This window comes from Nelumbo nucifera, chromosome 1 (assembly GCF_055504915.1).
Source record: "Nelumbo nucifera cultivar China Antique chromosome 1, China Antique-T2T, whole genome shotgun sequence".
Classification (NCBI taxonomy): domain Eukaryota; kingdom Viridiplantae; phylum Streptophyta; class Magnoliopsida; order Proteales; family Nelumbonaceae; genus Nelumbo; species Nelumbo nucifera.
Window position 1 is genome coordinate 158,912,679 of NC_142649.1, and position 19,818 is coordinate 158,932,496.

The 19,818-nt window shown below is 39.2% G+C and overlaps 1 pseudogene; it reads right to left on the reverse strand.

Moving 5' to 3' along the window:
* Positions 1-11,844: 11,844 nt before the first annotated feature.
* LOC104602897 (uncharacterized) overlaps positions 11,845-19,818 on the reverse strand; it is a 32,005-nt pseudogene continuing 24,031 nt past the window's right edge.

The window sequence follows — 19,818 nt, forward strand, 5'->3', positions numbered from 1 at the left end:
AACAAAAAATAAGTGTACATAACAATATTATTTTTACGCACATAGAAATAGAAAAATTATAAAAAAAATGAACACATCTATAACTCCATATTTACACTACTATTAAAAATATGAATAAGATTGTAGAACTTTCTTTTGACTAAAATGCCCATTTTTTGAATTTAATCTCTATTTAATTGTGAGGTTTAAAATATAGTTTGAACTAAAATTTTCACCTCACTCAATTCCCTCTCTTTAAATCTTACATTTTTTTGATAAATGAACAAAAAATACACTAAGAAGATAAAACATCATAAAAATAACTTTGTAGCTCAATATGAAGTGTTTACATAATCATATTCAGATTTTTCAATCTACATTTAATTAATAGTGAAGAACAAAAATATAAAAAAATGAAAAATACATGAGTTTTACAGAAAATTTTGGATGCATTATAGCTATCATTATCATCATCTAGAATTTCCATGTGCATAGCACGTGCATACTTACTAGTATGTGATAAAATGAGAAAAAGTAAGTTAAGTTGGGATGGGGATGGACTACTCCCATTACCTAGCCCCATCAAACCAATAAGAAAAAAATGATGTTTAGTCACGTGCATAGAAGATCACCAACATGGGTATAATTAATAAGAAATTATTTAACCATGGATATCACATTAAACAAAAATGATAGAGTTGGGATATAAGGCTTTGATGATGATGATTCTTATAAGGTAAATTATAGATAGGTACCTTCTGAACTTTTAAATGAGACACTTGAGTACCCCGAGCTTCTAGAATTAAACACTCTGGTCCAATGCATTAACCCATGTAATAGTGTGCAATAAAATTACCAAAATGCCCCAAATATATTTTGAGCACTTGTTTAGCTTTATCTCATGCAACAGCAACAACAACAACAACATAAATACTCAAACAACAAAAGCAACTTCTTTTACTTTATTTTATTATTATTAATCACCAAGTTTATCACAAACACTAAGAAGGGTAGTTTTGAGATTTTGGAATATTTAAGATTGCATGTGACTTCACATGTTGTGAATAATTGACGGAATACAAACCATTGGACTGGGATGTCTATTTGGAAGACTTTAGTCTGTTTGGTTTGTGCGACTAGGATGGGAAAATAGGATTGTTCTTCAAAGATTCCTATTTTCCTAAGTTTGTTTTGGGCGAAATGGTGATAAGCGACGAGACTATACTTCTCAATTTTTGGGATGCAAGGTCTCACCAAATAGGTGTGACCCCACTGAGAAAGGAAATGAGCATCATCTTCTTCTTAGACGCCTTCCAACCATTTACTCCATCAACCTTATTCTCAGACGTCGTCTTCTTCTTCTTTTCAGTTTACTCAGTCTAGGTGGATTGCTATTGTTTAAAGATCTGCTCAATCTTTCGGGGTGATTCTAGACATCTTCTTCTTCCTTCTTCTCAGACGTCGTCTTCTTCTTCTACTCGATTTTTGGGTTCTAAAAGCAGTTACCTTCTTCAATATGTAACCGTTCATGTTTCGTTTCTAGACAAAAAGAGAACCACAGGTCTGCTCCAATTGAGTGATGCAAAGAAGAACATAACAACATCTAATAGTATATTTTCTGGGTTAAGTTCTGGCTGGGAGCAAGAATGTACGGCAGAGGAGATTGTTAGGTTCTGTCATCGATAGGAGGAAACGTAGTCTCGTTAGACCCACTCTTCTCGTCGCCGATCCGAAACTCTAATCTCAATTTCAGGTCAAACCTCCCTTTCCATCCTTTTTATGCCATCATTCTAGTAACTTTCCTTACTTGCTCGAGCAAGATCAGTCAAGTCCCTTTCCACGATTTCATTCTATGCTAAAATGCACCAGCCGGAAGGCTAACTGGGTACATTTTGCTTTGTTGCAGAAAGAAGAAGTTGGGGTGGTTAGAGGGAAGGAAGAGGAGATGGAGAGAAGTGGATTTGGTAGTGGGCATGTAGAAGGCGTGTTTGGTAGTGGTCTCAACAACCAAACACAGTTGACAAAATTGAGAAAATAAAATTCTCTTTTCATCCTCTCTCGGAAACCAAACGGACCAAGGGTATGCAAGTATTACATTTGAAAGTTCAAGGCATTTATCTATCACTACCCCCAAATTACAATTTACCTATCTATAATTTACCCTTTTTTTATAATTTGATAAAGATATTGGTGAGATAGGGCTTTGTGTGTGTGTGTTTATGTGTATAAAGAAAAATGTAGTTAGGAACAGTGATTTAAAAGGCGCGCCTAGGCGCTCAGGCGAGGTGCATTTTAGGGTAGGCGTCTCGCCCAGGACATAGGCGCAGCCCATTTAGAAGGTGCACGCCTGATGCGCCTTGCGCCTTAGCCCAGGTGTGCACCTTTTGAAAATTTTCTACTTTTTCCCTTTTTTTGAGTCTGGCCGTTGGGCCGGGGGCTCCGCCCACAGACCCCCATGCCACGCCCCTCGAGGCCAGTCCAAACAAGTCTACGTTAGGGTCTTAAATTCTTTGATTTCACACAAAAAATAATAATTTTATAGTTTTAATTGCTTTTAACTGCCTTTTTCCCTAAGCAGTTAAATCAAATATACTTATTTGATTGGGATTATATCTTAATATACACAAAAATAGTTGTGTGCATTGCTTTTAATTGCTTTTAACTTCACCCAAACAAGTCAATTCATTCATCTTAATAAAATATCTTCTTAAAAGAAATTAAAACTATAAAATTATTATTTTTTGTGTGAAATCGAAGAATTTAAGACTCTAACATGGACTTGTTTGGACTGGCCTCGAGGGGCGTGGCACAAAGGCGGCTCGTAGAATTAAGAATGTAATATATCACATTAGCTACTTGATGCAATTGAGAAAAAAAAAGAGATTGTGGGTTTTATATGCTTGAAAATGTTTTATATGTTTGATTTCATTTTTAAATTCTCATTTGAATATGCTTTACATAATTTATGTATTTTAATTTTAGATAATAGGTTTTTTAAAACATTTATTTTAAAACTTAAGTTAATATTTTTACAAATATTATGTTTTATAATTTTTTTATTTTTTATTTTTGCATTTCTTTTAATTGTAAGCCTTGCCTCAAAAAGGCACGCGCCTCGCCTTGCGCTTTTAAAACCTGGTTAGGCATGTCATGTTTTGGGTTCATCCCAATTAAGCAAATGGAACACTGAGTGCAACCCAACCTGCCTAATACTGTAATGCATAGTACCTCTATACTCTTTTATTATTATTTTTTTTTGAACCCTAACAAGGCAAATAGTACCCCTATACTTGGGATATTATTAACCTTCTCACTTCACATATTGATTATTGATTTTTGTTTTCTTTCTTCTTTGTGTAGTGGGGGGTTTGAGAGAGTTAAGGTGAGATCTTTGTATCGGGCCTGGGGCAAGATGGGCTATGTCCTATCCTGTTCATGTAATATGAGTAAATTTTAGGTGAGTGTTCCTGGAATAAAAAAAAAAAAAAAAAAAAACTGAAACCCAATTAAGATTGACCCATCCTAACCTGATAGGCAGGTTTATCATTTAACCTGATCCACTGACATCCATAATTGAAGGCAATGTGGCATACAGAGTGTATCCCCATCAAACCATTTGATTTAAATTATAAAGTCTATTTACCAGTTCAGCACCAACGTTTTAAGTTTTTCTTCCAAGCAAATAAAGGTTGTGTTTGTCAACATAAACCTTTATTTTTTTGCCTTTCACCAAAACAAAATCTAGTTTTTCTCAGAGTGGATTCCGCACATAATATCAACAAGACATTAGCAAGGCAGAGTGATAGTGGGATTTACAAGGAGTGAAACCTGTTTCCAGATTCATACACTTACAAATCTGAGGCTAAAGGGAATATTTGCCTCAAGTTTGACTAAATCGAAATCACTCAGGCTGATGGGATTCCCTTATAGATTAAGACTCTAAATTACCATAACCCCTTCTAGTCTAGGGCTTAAAACTTTGAAGAAACGAATAAAGCAAAACAGAGAATTTAGCGTTTATGGTTAGGGTTTAAGTGCAGGCATACTTGTCCATTTGGAGGGCTATACAAGGTACCATATGGACTTCAATTGGGCAATCTGGTCTTGGGGAGGGAAGGTTGTAGGATCTTTAATTAACCATCATCAGGTAATTATAATCGGCATAATTCCACCGGTGTTAACTTGTCTTATACTGCAGTCTCAATCCCGGATAAAGGAGGGGGTTGCATCAGATTTGCAGCTGGCACCAAAACTTTGGCCAAACTCGAATGATCATAGATCTTGATTTATTTTGTTGGGCTCATGGGAATAGCAAAACAGGATTCATGTAGCTGATCTCATATCGTTGGGATAAGGCTTGAATGATGATTGTAATCATGGGAAATGGAAGAGAAGAAGCAGCAAATGGTTGGGTGAAGCTGAGATTCTTCATATGCCACAGGTGGTGTCAAAAAAGGTTTCAAATAGAAAGACACTGCATATTCAGTGAGTTGTCTGGTTTTACCGTGTAATAACTAATAACCACATTTATGGGTTTTGGATATAACTTGAAAGGTTATATGGAAAATCAATAAAGAATTTTACCTCCCTAGCTCTAAACAAGAATGCAAGGAATCTTGGTACAGCAGAAGTTGATAAGATAATTTATAGCCACTATTATTAGTTTGATGACATAATTGGGATGCCCATGAAGAAGATAAGATAGCACCGTCTTCAGTGCTCCCAAGAGAACCTCACGGAGACAGCCTTCTCAACAGGCTCTAGTTGCTGGTAGGATAGAACTAAAATTACCAAAAGTTACAGAACTTCTTATATGATGAAGTTCAGTGTTTGCATTATAAATACACAAAATAAATTATTTTTACAATTAACAGATAACAATAAGCTCGAGTCAAACTTCAGAGATTATTGGTTCAAAGTTCAGAGCCTACAATATCACAATTCACTATCCAAATTTTCCACTTAGATCATAATGCAAAGTGTATCAGTATTTTTTTTGGAGAAAGGTAAAGTATATTGTATTAACTAAAAAAAAATATACAAGCATGGTCGTCTGTAGACATTCCATTAAGGACCCTCCCCCCCCCCCAATATACACACACGTGTATCAGTAATGTTGGAAATGATTACGTGTTGCAACACATTTTGAATATGCATGGATATACTGGAAAAATCTGAATATGCATTGAAACACTAAGAGAACTCTCATCAACCCAGCATATACATTGAACACATTAAATATAATGTAGAGAACACTGATGTGGGCCCCACAGCTGTGGTTCCCACTGTGTTCGTAGGACAGTATGTGTAATTATTTGTTTCAGTCATGATGGTGTCTTATTTCAGTTGTTATTTATTTCAGTTTTTATTTATTTTATTTATCATGTAAGTACTAAGGGCAGATCTGTCATTTTCATATATATACTAAACATAACCTATAAATACTAAGAGAGTGGCGGCGGCAGATGTGTTAGAATCTGTCCCTTCTTTCAAACCTTTGTGTTTTCCTGTTCCTCTTCTCCCTTTTTTCCTTCCTCTCACTTTTCTTCTACTTTTCTTAACCTAAAATCTATTAGGGTTCAAGGCTGATTGTAGTCTTGATCTTCTACTTGGTATCAGAGCCTATCTAGGGCTTCTCATGTGTGTCTAGTCCAGCCGACCACATGAGAACCAGCTAGGGCTGGAAGCTTATGAAGCAATATTCGTCGGCTGATTCTTGGAGATTACCAGGAGAGGTTCGTAGCTGTTGAGGACTTGCCACGGCTTGCAGAGTGTTAGTAATCAGGAAGAAGCAACAAAGACTAGGGTTCAGGCAACCCTGGAAGGCAGCGGACAACATTCTTTGAATAAGTTTTATTTAGTTTCCAGAGACTGCTATCAGTCGAGATAGGTTGGACCTATCTAGAAGGAGAGGCCAAACTGCTTTAAGGTTTTTTCTCTCTAATCTAGGGTTTGACTGTTGGGCCGAACCCTCTTTATCTTCTTGGAAAGTGAATGTTTTAGGGTTTTCTCTCAGAGGTGATTAGTTTTAGGGTTTCACATTGACCCTACGACAGGTCCTAACTGTACAGACTGCTTGGAAAGTGCGGCTGAGCACTTATTTTAGACCTACGATTAAAACCCTAATTCTGCTCCAGCATCTCAGATTGCTCTCTAAGCTGGTTTTAGACCTATTTTTGGCTTCGAGCTCTTCTAGGGGATAAAAACTTGTACGGACTACTTGGTACTATGATTGCCGATTGATTTCAGATCAGATTTGTACTGGTTTCATGCATATACTGTGATTGCCGATTGGTTTCAGATCAGACCTGCACTAGTTCATGCATATACCGTGATTACAGATTGGCTTCAGATTAGACCTGCATTGATTCTATACTATTTTCTGATTGTGATCGACTGTCCAAGTGTTGTTTTCCGGTGTAGTGACTCTAACAGTTTGTAGCTACTGATTCTTAACCAAAGATGGAGTTTAAAAATTAGGGAGAAAGTAGTTTTGGGAACAACAATTATGGTAGTGTATCTGAAACTGGGTTTCAGATTACAACAGTGAGATTTGATGGGTCAAATTATTTGGAATGGGCCCAATCAGCCATGAAGGGGAAAACTGGGTTACCTCTTGGGAGATGTGAAAGAACCTTCCAAGGAGGACCCAATGTACACCAAGTGGGTTCAAGAGAACTATTTGGTTATGGCATGGCTGTGTAATTCTATGCAGCCACATATCAGCCGAAATTACTTGTGAGCAAAGACAACCAAGGAGATATGAGATGTTGTGAAAGAAACCTATTCCCAACCCCTTAATGTTGCCAGAGCCTATGAATTGAAGTGTGAGGTGAACAGTCTTAAACAAGGAGAGAAGTCAGTTTCTATCTACTTCTCTACCTTGAAATCCTTGTGGCATGAGATTGACCATCTAGAGACCCTTGAGTGGGAGAGTCCCAAAGATGTACAGACTCACAGAAAGCAAGTCGAGACAAATAGGGTGTTTGAGTTTCTGGCTGGCCTGAATTCAGAATATGACATTGTGCGGCAACAGATACTGACTAGAGATAGTGTGACCCTCTCTCAAGCATACTCCCTGGTGCATAGTGAAGAGACCAGGAGGAAAGTCATGATGCAACCTCAACCCCCTTCCCCAGCCTTGACAGTTGTTAAACCTAAGTCAGGGGATGACCCAGAAAGGGTCAAGAAGAAGGAAGATAAATGGGACCTGGTATGTGAACATTGCAAGAAACCCAAGCACACAAAAGATACTTGTTGGAAGCTACATCCTCATTTGGTCCTAGCAAAACTAAGAAATAAGAAGGGTAATGCTCATGTGGCTGTGAACACTAATTCAACATCCTCATCAGGCACAAAAGGCACATCCCTAGAGACCTTAGCCACGGTTCGGGCTGCCCTCATACAGTTGGAAAAGGAAGTTGGGAGTTCAGCTCAGCCATCTCAGTCACCATCAGCTCCTGCCACATCTGCATTTGCACATTCAGGTACCCGAGCCTCAGCTTACCATGCTTCAGCTCCAGGTAATACTGAACACTGTTGGGTAATAGATTCAGGTGCATCCAACCATCCGACCAAACATATGAACTGTTCAGTAACTTTTTTCCCTGACCGATGTGTTTTTCAAGACTAGGAGACGAGGAAGGTGATTGGGACTGGCCGTGAGACGAATGGGATCTATCTGCTTGGAGAGAGTTCTCGTCAGGAAGAGCCAGTGGATAAGAAGTCCTTTGTTTCTCAGTTTGTGAGTCCGGTTATGCTTTGGCATAATCGATTAGGTCATTTGTCTTTCCGGTCCTTGAAGAGTCTGTTTCCTGCTTTATTTGAGTCTGTTGAGTTATCAAAGTTGAGGTGTGAGAGTTGTGAGTTTGCCAAACATTGTAGAACTTCTTATTCTTTGAGTAATAAAAGGAGTAATTATTCTTTTGATATTATGCATACTGATGTTTGGGGGCTATATCACATCTCTTCTATGGGTGAGCACAGATATTTTCTGTTGTTTGTTGATGACCATACCTAATTTTCTTGGGTCTATCTTATGCGTTCTCGAGAAGAGGTTCCTGCTTTGACCCGGAACTACCATCGGATGATTCTCACTCTGTTTGGGGCTAAAATCAAAGTTCTTAGATCTGATAATGCAAAGGAATACTTTGCTAAGCCATTGACCTCCTACCTCCTTAGCCATAGAGTTATTCACCAAAGCACTTGCCCTCATACACCGCAGCAGAACGGGGTTCCCGAAAGGAAGAATAGGCACATCTTGGAGGTGGCTAGAAGCATTATGTTTACCTCCAATGTACCTATTCGCTTCTGAGGTGATGCTATACTCACGACAGTATATCTCATTAATCGGGTTCCTTCCTAGGTTCTTGATATGAAAACCCCTTTTTCCCTTCTATACCCAGACGAGGAGTTGTTCACCGTTCCCCTTAAAACCTTTGGTTGTACCTATTTCGTTCAGTTTCTCAGGCCCCATCAATCCAAGTTTGAACCTAAGGCCTCCAAATGCATTTTCCTTGGTTATGCACAAACTCAAAAGGGTTATTGCTGCTATGATCTTGTTTCAGGGAAAAGGTTTGTCTCCATGGATGTCACCTTCTTTGAGGAGACACCCTATTATCCTAGGGTTTCTCCTCAGGGGGAGAGCAGTGAGAGTGGGATTTTGAGTCTCTTTCCTCAGGGGGAGCACAGTGAGAGTGGGATTTTGAGTCTCTTTCCTCAGGGGGAGCGCAGTGAGAGTGGGATTTTGAGTCTCTTTCCTTAGGGGGAGCGCAGTGGGAGTGGGGCTGTTCCTTTACCTATTCCACTAGGTGATGAAGGTTGTAGTGGTGAGGGTGGTCAGAGGGATTAGGAGTTGAGAGTCTATCACAGGCGATGCGGGCAGGTTGATCCTAGTCATCGGCAGTCCAGGCCAGCTCCAGTTCCTTCTACGGCTCCAGATCTAGGTATTACAGTCCCAGAGCCCACTGAGACACCTTCCACTGTTGCCACTTCCCCTCCTGTGGATGACCTTGATCTCCTTATTGCCGTCCGCAAAGGGAAACGGCATTGCACCACATCTACAACTCACTGCATTTCACAGTTTTTATCCTATGATCGCCTATCTCCCTCTTACCGGTCCTATCTCACTTCCATTGCCAATGTCCCTATTCCAAGAACAGTTAAAGAAGCCTTATCAGTTCCAGAGTGGAAAGATGCAATGCAAGTCGAAATGGATGCCCTGTTGAAAAATAATACTTGGGCACTGGTTGACCTACCCAAAGGAAAGAAACTGGTTGGATGTTGATGGGTATTCACTGTGAAGCATAATGTTGATGGCTCCACTGAAAGATACAAAGCCCGGTTGGTTGCAAAGGGGTTCACCCAGACTTATGGTATAGGCTACTTGGAGACCTTTGCCCCAGTAGCCAAGATGACCACCATCCGAGTTCTGTTATCCCTTGCAGCAAATCATTCTTGGCCCTTGTTCCAGATGGATGTTAAAAATGCTTTTCTGAATGAAGACTTATAGAAAGAGGTCTACATGCAGCCTCCTGGGTTCTATGATACAGAGACAAGTAAGAAGGTTTGCCGACTGAACAAGGCATTGTATGGTTTGAAGCAGTCACCTAGAGCCTGGTTTGATAGATTTCGATTAGCCCTTGGAAAGTTCGGTTATGTACAGGCCCAGTCAAATCATACACTGTTCATTAAGAGGGTGGACTCCTCTCTGACCCTGCTTGCTGTATATGTGGACGATATTGTAGTGACAGGAAATGATAGTGGTGAGATTGAGTCCCTCAAACAGCTCCTTCATCAAGAGTTTTAGGTGAAAGATCTTGATACACTACGGCATTTTTTGGGTATTGAGGTTGCTAGATCTAAACAGGGGATCTTTATCTCTCAGAGAAAATATGTTATAGATCTGTTGGCGGAAACTGGAAAGTTAGGTGTTAAGTCTAATGATACACCCATTGAACAGAATCACAAGATTAGTGCAAAGGGCGGGGAGCCTCTTGAAGACAAAGTTATGTTCCAACGGTTGGTTGGAAAGCTCCTATATCTCTGCCTCACTCGGCCAGATATCAGTTATGCAATTAGTATTGTCAGCCAGTACATGCATTCCCCTAGAACTTCACATCTCCTTGCAGCAGAGAGAATATTAGCATACTTGAAGAGATGCCCGGGTAGAGGTATACTACTCAAGAACAATAATCACATTAAGGTGGAGGTCTATACAGATGCCGATTGGGCTGGGAGTGTTGATGACAGGAGGTCTACCTCTGGATATTGTTTCCTTGTGGGAGGTAACCTTGTCTCTTAGAGGAGTAAGAAATAGAGTGTTATTTCCCGCTCTAGTGCTGAAGCGAAATACAGGTCAATGGCTAACGGAGTGGCTGAGATCACTACTTGAAGAGTTGGGTATTGACTATGAGAAGCCCTTGATGCTGTATTGTGATAATCAGGCAGCTATTAATATAGCCCACAACCCAGTGCAGCATGACAGAACTAAACATATTGAAGTTGATCGACATTTTATGCGAGAAAGGGTCTCATCACAAGAAGTGTGTCTCCCGTATATCACATCTAATATGCAACTCGCGGATATCCTCACCAAAGTTGTACCAAAGAAGAAGTTAGAGGCAGACCTATCCAAGTTGGGAATGATAAATATCTACTCCCAACTTGAGGGGGAGTGTAGAGAACACTGATGTGGGCCCCATAGCTGTGGTCCCCACTGTGTACTTAGGACAGTATGTGTAATTATTTGTTTCAGTCATGGTAGTGTCAGTTGGGGTCAGTTTGTTATTTTAGTTGTTATTTGTTTCAGTTTTTATTTACTTTATTTGTCATGTAAGTACTAAGGGCAGATCTGTCCTTTTCTCTATGTACTGAACATACCTATAAATACTAAGAGAGTGGCGGCGGTAGATGTGTTAGAATCTGTCCTTTCTTTCAAACCTTTATGTTCTCATGTTCCTCTTCTCTCTTTTCTCCTTCCTCTCACTTTTCTTCTACTTTCCTTAACCTAAAATCTATTAGGGTTCAAGGCTAATTGGAGTCTTGATCTTCTACTTATAAGATTGTACCAACCATAAATAAGGTACAACATACAACCACATAAGAGGCACAAACTAATTTATATGAGGAAATACATCACAATCAAAATACTAAGAATATACAGGCATCATACAATAATTTTACTGATAAATTTAAATAGTGAGATGGGAAACATGAAAGTTTGAATGCTTAACAAGCCAAATGGCTGGAGTGGTAGTCTGAATAATGGCAATATGAAACATTCCACTGCAACAGAACATAATACAGAGGCTACTTAGCTTTAAAACAAAGGGATAGTCTTAGGACTAAGCCCCAGCTGTTGTTGTGGGGAGGTTCCATCAGGGTTCTTTTAAAATCCGGAAAGTAGAATTTAGGTGTCCTATGCAGTAACACACTCCTTGTCCTTGGGTGGATGGTTTCTGAGTTTCGTGTAATGTGAATCCCAATGGACAACTCATAGTGTAGGCTTAAGCAATTTGTCATCACAACTAAATAGATTTTCAATGCATCAGAAAATCGGGCCATCATCCTAATAAGTTAATAGAGAGCAGCATAGTTTATGACAATGGAAGCAACTAGTTTTTTTTTCTTTTTTTATTGTTAATTAATTTGTCCATCATACATCCAAAAGAAGGCTTAGAAGATAAACCAATTAATACATAAGAACTTGTTCTCTTCTCTTTTGTCATAAGAAAAAAAAAATCTCAAGTATACCTACTGTCTTGCCTTTTTCTTTTATATCCCTATTACTATTTCTCTTTTGTCTTTTCTCTAGGTATAGAACAAATAAAGACTCACTCAAATCCAAAAAGCGCTGATACAAAATTAAAATGCTTCCAACCCTAATGGAGTGCTTTTTGTTGATCCAGATCCAGTTGAGGTAGGCAAGCTTCTCTGCAAATCCAAGAAATCAAAAACTCCAATCCACATTGTAACATAGAGTATCTGTCATGTACCAATAACCCATCCAAATTAACATTATAATATCAATGACCAGAACAAATTGCAACCAATAGCCAAGAAAATACCCAAAAAGGACTATCCTAAAACAAAATATACCAAGAATTCTAAACTAATTGGACTCATTGATAACACTCTTCCTGAGGGCTTAAGAGATAACTTTCAGCCCTGCTACCAATATGGTATATGTGGACCTAGAAAGAAATTCATAGAGATCAAGTGCAACAACCAAGTCCTCATACCTGGCACAGTGAAAGCTAAGTTGAACTTTACATAATTCTACAATCAAGAATCGGATGGATTCCTCATTCTAATCAAGCAAACACAACAATTCAAAATTGAGTCACCGATGCTTAGATGTCTAAACCACAGTGGAATTGCTTACTGCCACCAAAAATCTATGCAAATGTCCCTTAGCATATCGGGTTACAAAAGGATAGACAACTGATACAACCAAAATACTGTACTATCTAAATTCCTAAAACATAAGCCATGAAACTTAATTGTGAAATACATGCATAAAGAACCCAACTCTCCAAAGTCTTGGGAGGGGTGGACTAGTATGGACCTAACCTTGGCATTTTTTGCACAAGGTGGCTGCTCTCAGATCTAAAGCCGTGTTGCCATGCTTGTTAGACCAGCGTTTTACCATTGTATAAGTAATGGGCCCCAAATAGACACATGCTAGAAAAAAAAAATTACCAGATTAGTGAACTATCCAACAATAATTACTGTAATTTATCTGATCAGAATAACATTAATTAGTGGCATTAAATAGAATTGATGGAAAAACAGGATTCATGTAGCTGAACCCATATAGTTAGGATAAGGCTTCATAATGATGTTTTATTTTATCAGAAACCCAAGAACAAGAACATACTTTCAATGCACTAAAGCAAGAATTAGCAAGAATTTTATATAGTTTTTGTCTACTCCTATCAATAGAAGTGAAAGTTAAAACTTATTTTGCCAAACCGGGGAAATCATTTGAAGCTGCAATTATGTTCTCAGCACATGTGAAATTGTTAATCACATCGCCCAAATAAGGGCAGATATGGTTGTAACATACCTCGGGTTTAGAAAGACCTGAGAAAGGATCAATCGGCCTTCTTTCTTCCTTGGAACCCTTAAGACCAATACCATGAATTCCAGAGGCCATTCAAGAAGCAGAAGGATCATTGGGTGGAGGTGGAAGAGGGAATCTAATTTTTCCAGCCCCACTAGGTGATGGAGCAATGACCAGAGCTTTGGTCTTTCCAGAACCAGAAACAGCACCTGACAAACCAACAGTTGAAAGCATGCCAGTTCCACTGCTTGATTTGTTCTTCACATTTATCCTGATGGCCTCACCCTCCTAAAATTCAAGCATAAAGTAAGTTCACTCCGAAAACCACATCTTATGCCCATGGAAAATAATTGAAGCATACTGAACAAAAGTATCCATACTGGAGACAGAAAATTTTGAAAAGTAAGTGGAAATGAACTTAATGTTAGAATTCTAATTGCAAGGAAGGGATCTCTCTTTCCACATCCAACTGACAATAGAAACTAAATAAATGCACAGTAAAGAACTCAAGAACAAAAGTGAATATATTCTACAATAGAAAAAACATTGACTTAGATTAAACAATAAGTCATGACAGTAGATAGCTCCTCACCACAAAGAGGAAATTTGTTATGGTCTTGTACAAGATCAATAGCAATTTGATAATAAGGACCTTTAATAATAAGGAACAAGAGAAAGAGAAATTTGTTCTTACCACAGAAAGGGTAGCATATTGGGTCCTCACAAGATAAAGTTGTAGAGGTGTCTCAACTGACTCCAAACTAAGAGCAGTCAGTCAGTGGCTAGTCATGCTCCTAGAAGGTTGCATCTAATTGCAACATGAATAGATATCACCACACACAAATTTTGATGGATTTGCCTTGACAATCCAGATCCATCCAGTATAGGTGGGATTTGGATTTTCAATGACCACCTTGACAACATAATTGTTAGTTTCTAGTTGCAGAAACTAGGGTTTCAAGAGAAAGAAAGAAAGAAAGAAGAAGAGAAGAAGAAGAGAGTAATGTGTCGAGAGGTGTGTGTTGTTCACTGTTCACACCCTCAAAAGTTTATTTTATAATTTGAAAAATAATAATTACAAGAAGGCCCCTATCTACATGCCCAAATACTGAGAGAATATAATAAAGGAGAAAAAGACCAAAAACACCCCTATCTAATCATTCTCAACACTCCCCCTCAAGCTGAGCAAATATGTCAATCATGCCCAGCTTGGCAAGGTTCTTAGCAGACTTTGGATGGTTAACACCTTTAGTGAGGCAATCAGCTAGTTGGTCTTCTGACCAAACAAAAGGAAGGCAAGTCTCTCCGCTAGCAATCATTTCTCTAATAAAGTGTCTATCCACCTCAATATGCTTTGTACGATCACGTTGGACAGGATTGTGAGCAATATTTATGGCTACTTGATTGTCACATTATAGTTTCACTAGAACATTTGCTTGGATGTCCATCTCAGTCAATAAGGTCTTCAACTAGAGTAGTTTAGACACTCCATGAGCCATTGCCCTATACTCTGCCTCAGCACTAGAACAAGTAACCACAAATTGTTTCTGACTTCTCCAAGAAACCACATTGCCTCAACTGAGGCACAATAACCGAATGTAGATCTTCTATCATCGATGAACCCTGCCCAATCAGCATCTGTGTAAGCCTCAATCTTTTTATAGCCGTGGTTGGAATACAACATCCCTTTGCCAGAGCATCCTTTCAGGTAGGCTAAAATTCTGTTAATTGCCTGCATATGAGATGTCCTATGTTCATGCATATATTGGCTAATCACTCCAACAACATAGGAAATGTTAGGTCTAGTCAAACAAAGATACAAAAGGCATCCCACCAATCTCTGATATATCCCCCAATCTAGAAGAACTTCTCCTTCAATAGAGTTCAACTTGTGGTTGGGATCAACCGGAGTTTCTACAGGCTTACACCCTAATTTCCCAACCTCATGAAGCAAATCAAGTACATATTTCCCTTGTGACAGAAAAATCTCCTTCTTGGATCTTGCAACTTCAATGCCAAGAAAGTATCGAAGATCACCAAGGTCCTTAATCTCAAATTCAGAAGCAAGGAATGACTTTAACTGGGAGATACCTGTGATATCATCACCTAACACAACAACGTCATCAACACATACTATCAATATTGTTATTCTACCATCAACTCTTCTAATAAATAACGTGTAATCAGCCTGAGATTGAGAAAAACCAATCTTTAAGATGGCATTCTTGAACCTGTCAAACCATGCTCTTGGAGAATTTTTTAGCCCATACAAAGACTTCTTCAAGCGGCACACTTTACCATCACTGTTAGAACTTACCCCACGTGGTAAGTCCATATACACTTCCTCTCGTAAGTCCCCTTTAAGGAAAGCATTTTTTACATCCATTTGGTATAAAGGCCACAATTAATGGACGGCAAGAGACATGACCACATGAATAGAGTTCATTTTTGCAACTAGAGCAAAGGTTTCCATTTAATCAATAACATAAGTTTGAATGTATCCTTTGGTTACAAGCCGAGCATTGTATCTTTCAATTGAGCCATCTGCCTTGTGCTTAACAATATAAACCCACTTACACCCAACAAGAATCTTATCTTTAGGGCAGGGAACAACCTTCCAAGTCTAGTTCTTTATTAGGGCCTCCATTTCTTGGTTTATAGCTTTCTTTAATTGGGGCACTGCATTGCCTCTGTAACACTACGAGGGATGGAAACAGAAGAGATAGCAGAAATATAGGCACAATAGGAAGGTGAGAGAGCGTCGTAAGACACATACTTAATGATAGGATACTTGCTACATATCCTCTTGCCTTTACGAATGGAAATAGGAAGATCAAGGTCATAATCAATAATAGGATTGTTAGGAGGCTCAAGATTACCTGAGTTTGAAGAATTAGATTGTGATGGGCATTCTGCTTCAGGAGCCACCCTCTTACTGGTCTGATAAAAAACTGCTACCAGGACCAAGGTTGATACACAGGAGGAGGAGGAGGAGGAGGAGAAAGAATAGAGGTAGGAAGAGATGGAGGAATAGAGGTAGGAACAGAAAGGCAGAAGGGAGTCTGATCTTCACTTACATTCTCCTCCTGAAGAGAAGGACGGGATGACTAGAAAAAGGAAGAGGATTCCGAAAAAGTAACATCCTTAGAGACATATCTCTTGCTAGAGAGAGCATCAAAGCATCTAAAGCCTTTCTAGACTAGAGAATAACCAAGGAATACACACTTAACTGATTTAGGATCAAACTTGCGTCAGGAAGGACTCATATCATGAACAAAACAAACATAACCAAAGACCTTAAGGGGTAGATTAAAAGAAGATTTATCAGGAAAGAGTAGTTGATGAGAAGAATAAACGTTAAAGGACCCTTGATGGGAGTCTGTTAATGAGATATACAGTTGTCTCAACAACATCACCCCAAAAACGAGTTAGAACATGAGTTTGGAACAACAAGCCTCGAGCAACTTCAACCACATGCCTCAACCACCCCTATTTTGTTGTGAAGTATGGCTACATGAACTTTGGTGAATAGTGCCCCTGTCTTCAAGAAATCTATGCAAGTGATGTTCAAAGTATTCATTGGTATTGTTAGATCTTATTATCTTAACTGTTTTCTCAAACTGTGTCTCGATCATATTCATTAAGTTTTGAACAATCGTAGGAACTTCATCTCTACCTTTCATCAAATAAAACCATGTATACCAACTGTAGTCATCAATAAAGAGAATGAAATTGTACCCCCCATATAGGTGATAGCATATGAGCCCAAACATCAGAATGGATCAAGTGGAAAGCAATTTACTCCTTGCAGAATATGTGTTTTTACATTGTTTGGATAAATGACAAACTTCACATTCAAAATTCAATTTGGACACAAAATCAAACAAGTTTGGAAACAAAAACTTGATAGAATTGGCAGACATATGACCAAGGCGACAATGTGTATATATATACATTCCACCCAATATTTGCCTTACAATCTTACAAAAGAACCCAGAAACATTGTTCTCTGTTAGCCCCTTGCTTTGCTAGCTGATCCGCAAGCCCATTTGCTACTCTTGAAGTCCACTAAACTATTAACTGTATGCCTTTTGTGATGTGCTTAATTTTCTTGATCTCATTTCTGAATATCCATGGAGTCTTTCCACCATGTTTTAAACAGCTTATAATCACTTAAGAGTCGCCTTCAACAACCAACTTTCTCACACCTATTTCCCTGGCTTTTTGTATTCCGAAAACCATTGCTTTTAGTTCAACTGTAATGGAGTCCCCCCACCCAACAGGGCCGGAAAAGAGCCCCACTACACTCCCCGTGTCATCTCTAATAACCCCACCAATTCCAGCCATGCATGGGTTTCCAAAGCTGCTCTCATCAAAATTTAACTTGAGGAAACTAGATTTAGTTGGCTCCCAACTCTTTACTGCCTTCTTTTTGCAGATGACGAGGATGCAACAGTCCTCCAATTTTTTAAAATATAATCCACAATAAAATCTAAGAATGAGTCCATCGATTTTACCCATGAGATCACCTTTAACATTATCCTTTCTATCAGTATTTTCTTGCACCTTTTCTTCCCCTTAAAAATTATTTGATTTCTTTCTTCCAATAACATCCGAAGTACTACTGCCCGTGTGCATCTCCATAGAGTTTTTCCTCTTCCTTTTGGCCACCTGAAAATGAAGGCTTCAAACAGTCTTTCCAAGCTCACCGGGGTGTCCCACCTGCATCCAAAGATAGAAAAAAACCAATCCCAGATGCTACTAGCTACAAGACAGTAAACAAAAATATGAAGAGCAATTTCACCATTAGATTCACACAAACAACACCAATTTGGTGAAAGGCACCAGCCAGGCCTCTTCCTCTGCATCAGATCATAGGTGCTAAATGCACCATGGTAAACCTCCCAGCAAAAAGCACCCACTTAGGGGGAATAGGGCGACACCAGTCTTCTCAGACTAGAAATTGGACCCCAGGTTGAAAAGATGTCAAGGTTTTGAAGAAAGACGCACAATTAAAAGCTCTAAGAGGGTTAGGAATCTAGATTCTAGTATCTTGCTTAGCATGATCAATAAAAACCCCATCAAGCAGCTGAATGATAGAAGACACCAAATCCAACTCCGAGTCTCGTACATTTCTGCGGAGACCCAGATTCCAAGCAAAACCAGATTGTGATGGAGAAGGGGACAGGAAATCAACAACCGATTTTCCCTTAAGGCAGGACAAGGCATAAATTGAAGGGAATAAGGTCTTTAGAGAAGAATCACCCACCCATACATCTTCCCAAAATTTAACTTTGTTAACTGAGTTGAGATCAAACCTGACATGATTGGCGAACAATGGAAGGAGTTTGTGAATTGCTTTCCTTGGTGATGCACTAGAAACCCTGCAAGGCACTCCAGCATCCCAGCCATTTTCAGAGAGCCCATGAATACTAGTCAAAATCTTGTGCCACAGCCTGTCAGTTTCTTGTGGGTACCTCCATAACCACTTTCCTAGTAGAGCCTCATTCTTTTTCTTCAACCTTCCTAAGCCCAATCCTCCACATTCTTTCCTCCTAGATACTAGCTTCCATCTTACTAAATGATCTTTCTTCTTTTCGCCCGGTTCCCACAAAAAGTCCATCATTATTCTCTCTAGTTTCTTTCCCACAGCTTGAAGCATGCTAAACACCGAGAGGTAGTAAACTGGCAGGTTCACTAGGGTAAACTTAATGAGAGTGATCCTTCCCCCCAAAGAAATATAGTTCCTCTTCCATGTAGCGTGTTTCTTTTCAAGCCTTTTCACGAGGATTCCAAAAACTTACACTTCTGGGATTTGCACCAAAGGGAAGGCCTAAATACTTTAGTGGTCAATCACTTCTTAAGCAACCTAGCTCCTCAGCCCACACATTAACATCTTCTTGTGCTAAATTGATTTGTAACTTTTTCAAAGAGTTTTACCAGCATTCTCAGGTTTCTTGCACCTAACTCATCACCATCCTCACAAAAAATAATGATATCGTCCGCAAATTGTAGATGAGTTAGCACTACTCTCTCCCTTCCTATTTTCCAACCCTTTAAAAAACCAGTCTCCTTTGCCTTCGAAATCAATCTGCTAAAGACCTCGGCTAGAATGGTGAAGAGGAAAGGGGATAAGGGGTCCCCTTGTCTCACTCCTCTTAGGGCACCAAAGAAATCCTTGATTGCACCATTAACCAACATAGAGAAGTGAGAAGATTGCAGGAACCTTTAATCCATTTACACCATCTTGCACCAAAACCACACTTCCTTAATGCTTCAATTAAGAACTCCCAATCCACCAAGTCATAGGCTTTCTCTAGGTCTAGTTTACACACAATGCCCTTCCTTCCTGCCATCTTGAAATCCTCCACACACTCATTGGCAATGAGTATTTGATATGATATTTGTCTATCTAGGATAAAGGCCCCTTGGAATTGAGAAATGATTGATGGGAGGGCCTTTTTAACCGAAGAGAGAAGACTTTTGCAAGTATTTTGTACTAGTTTGTCACCAAACCGATTGGTCTAAAGTCCTTAGGGTGGCAAGCACCAGATTTCTTGGGAGCCAACGCAATAAAAGTGGCATTTACCCCTTTATTGACACTCCCCCACTCATAAAACTCCTCAAAGACTCGCACTAGATCATCCTTTAGCCATTCCCAACAATCCTGGTAGAAAGCCATAGTGAATCCATTGGGCCTGGGAAATTTAGAGCGATCCATAGAAAAAATTACTTCCTTCACCTCATCTAATTCAAAATTTCTCTCTAGGCTC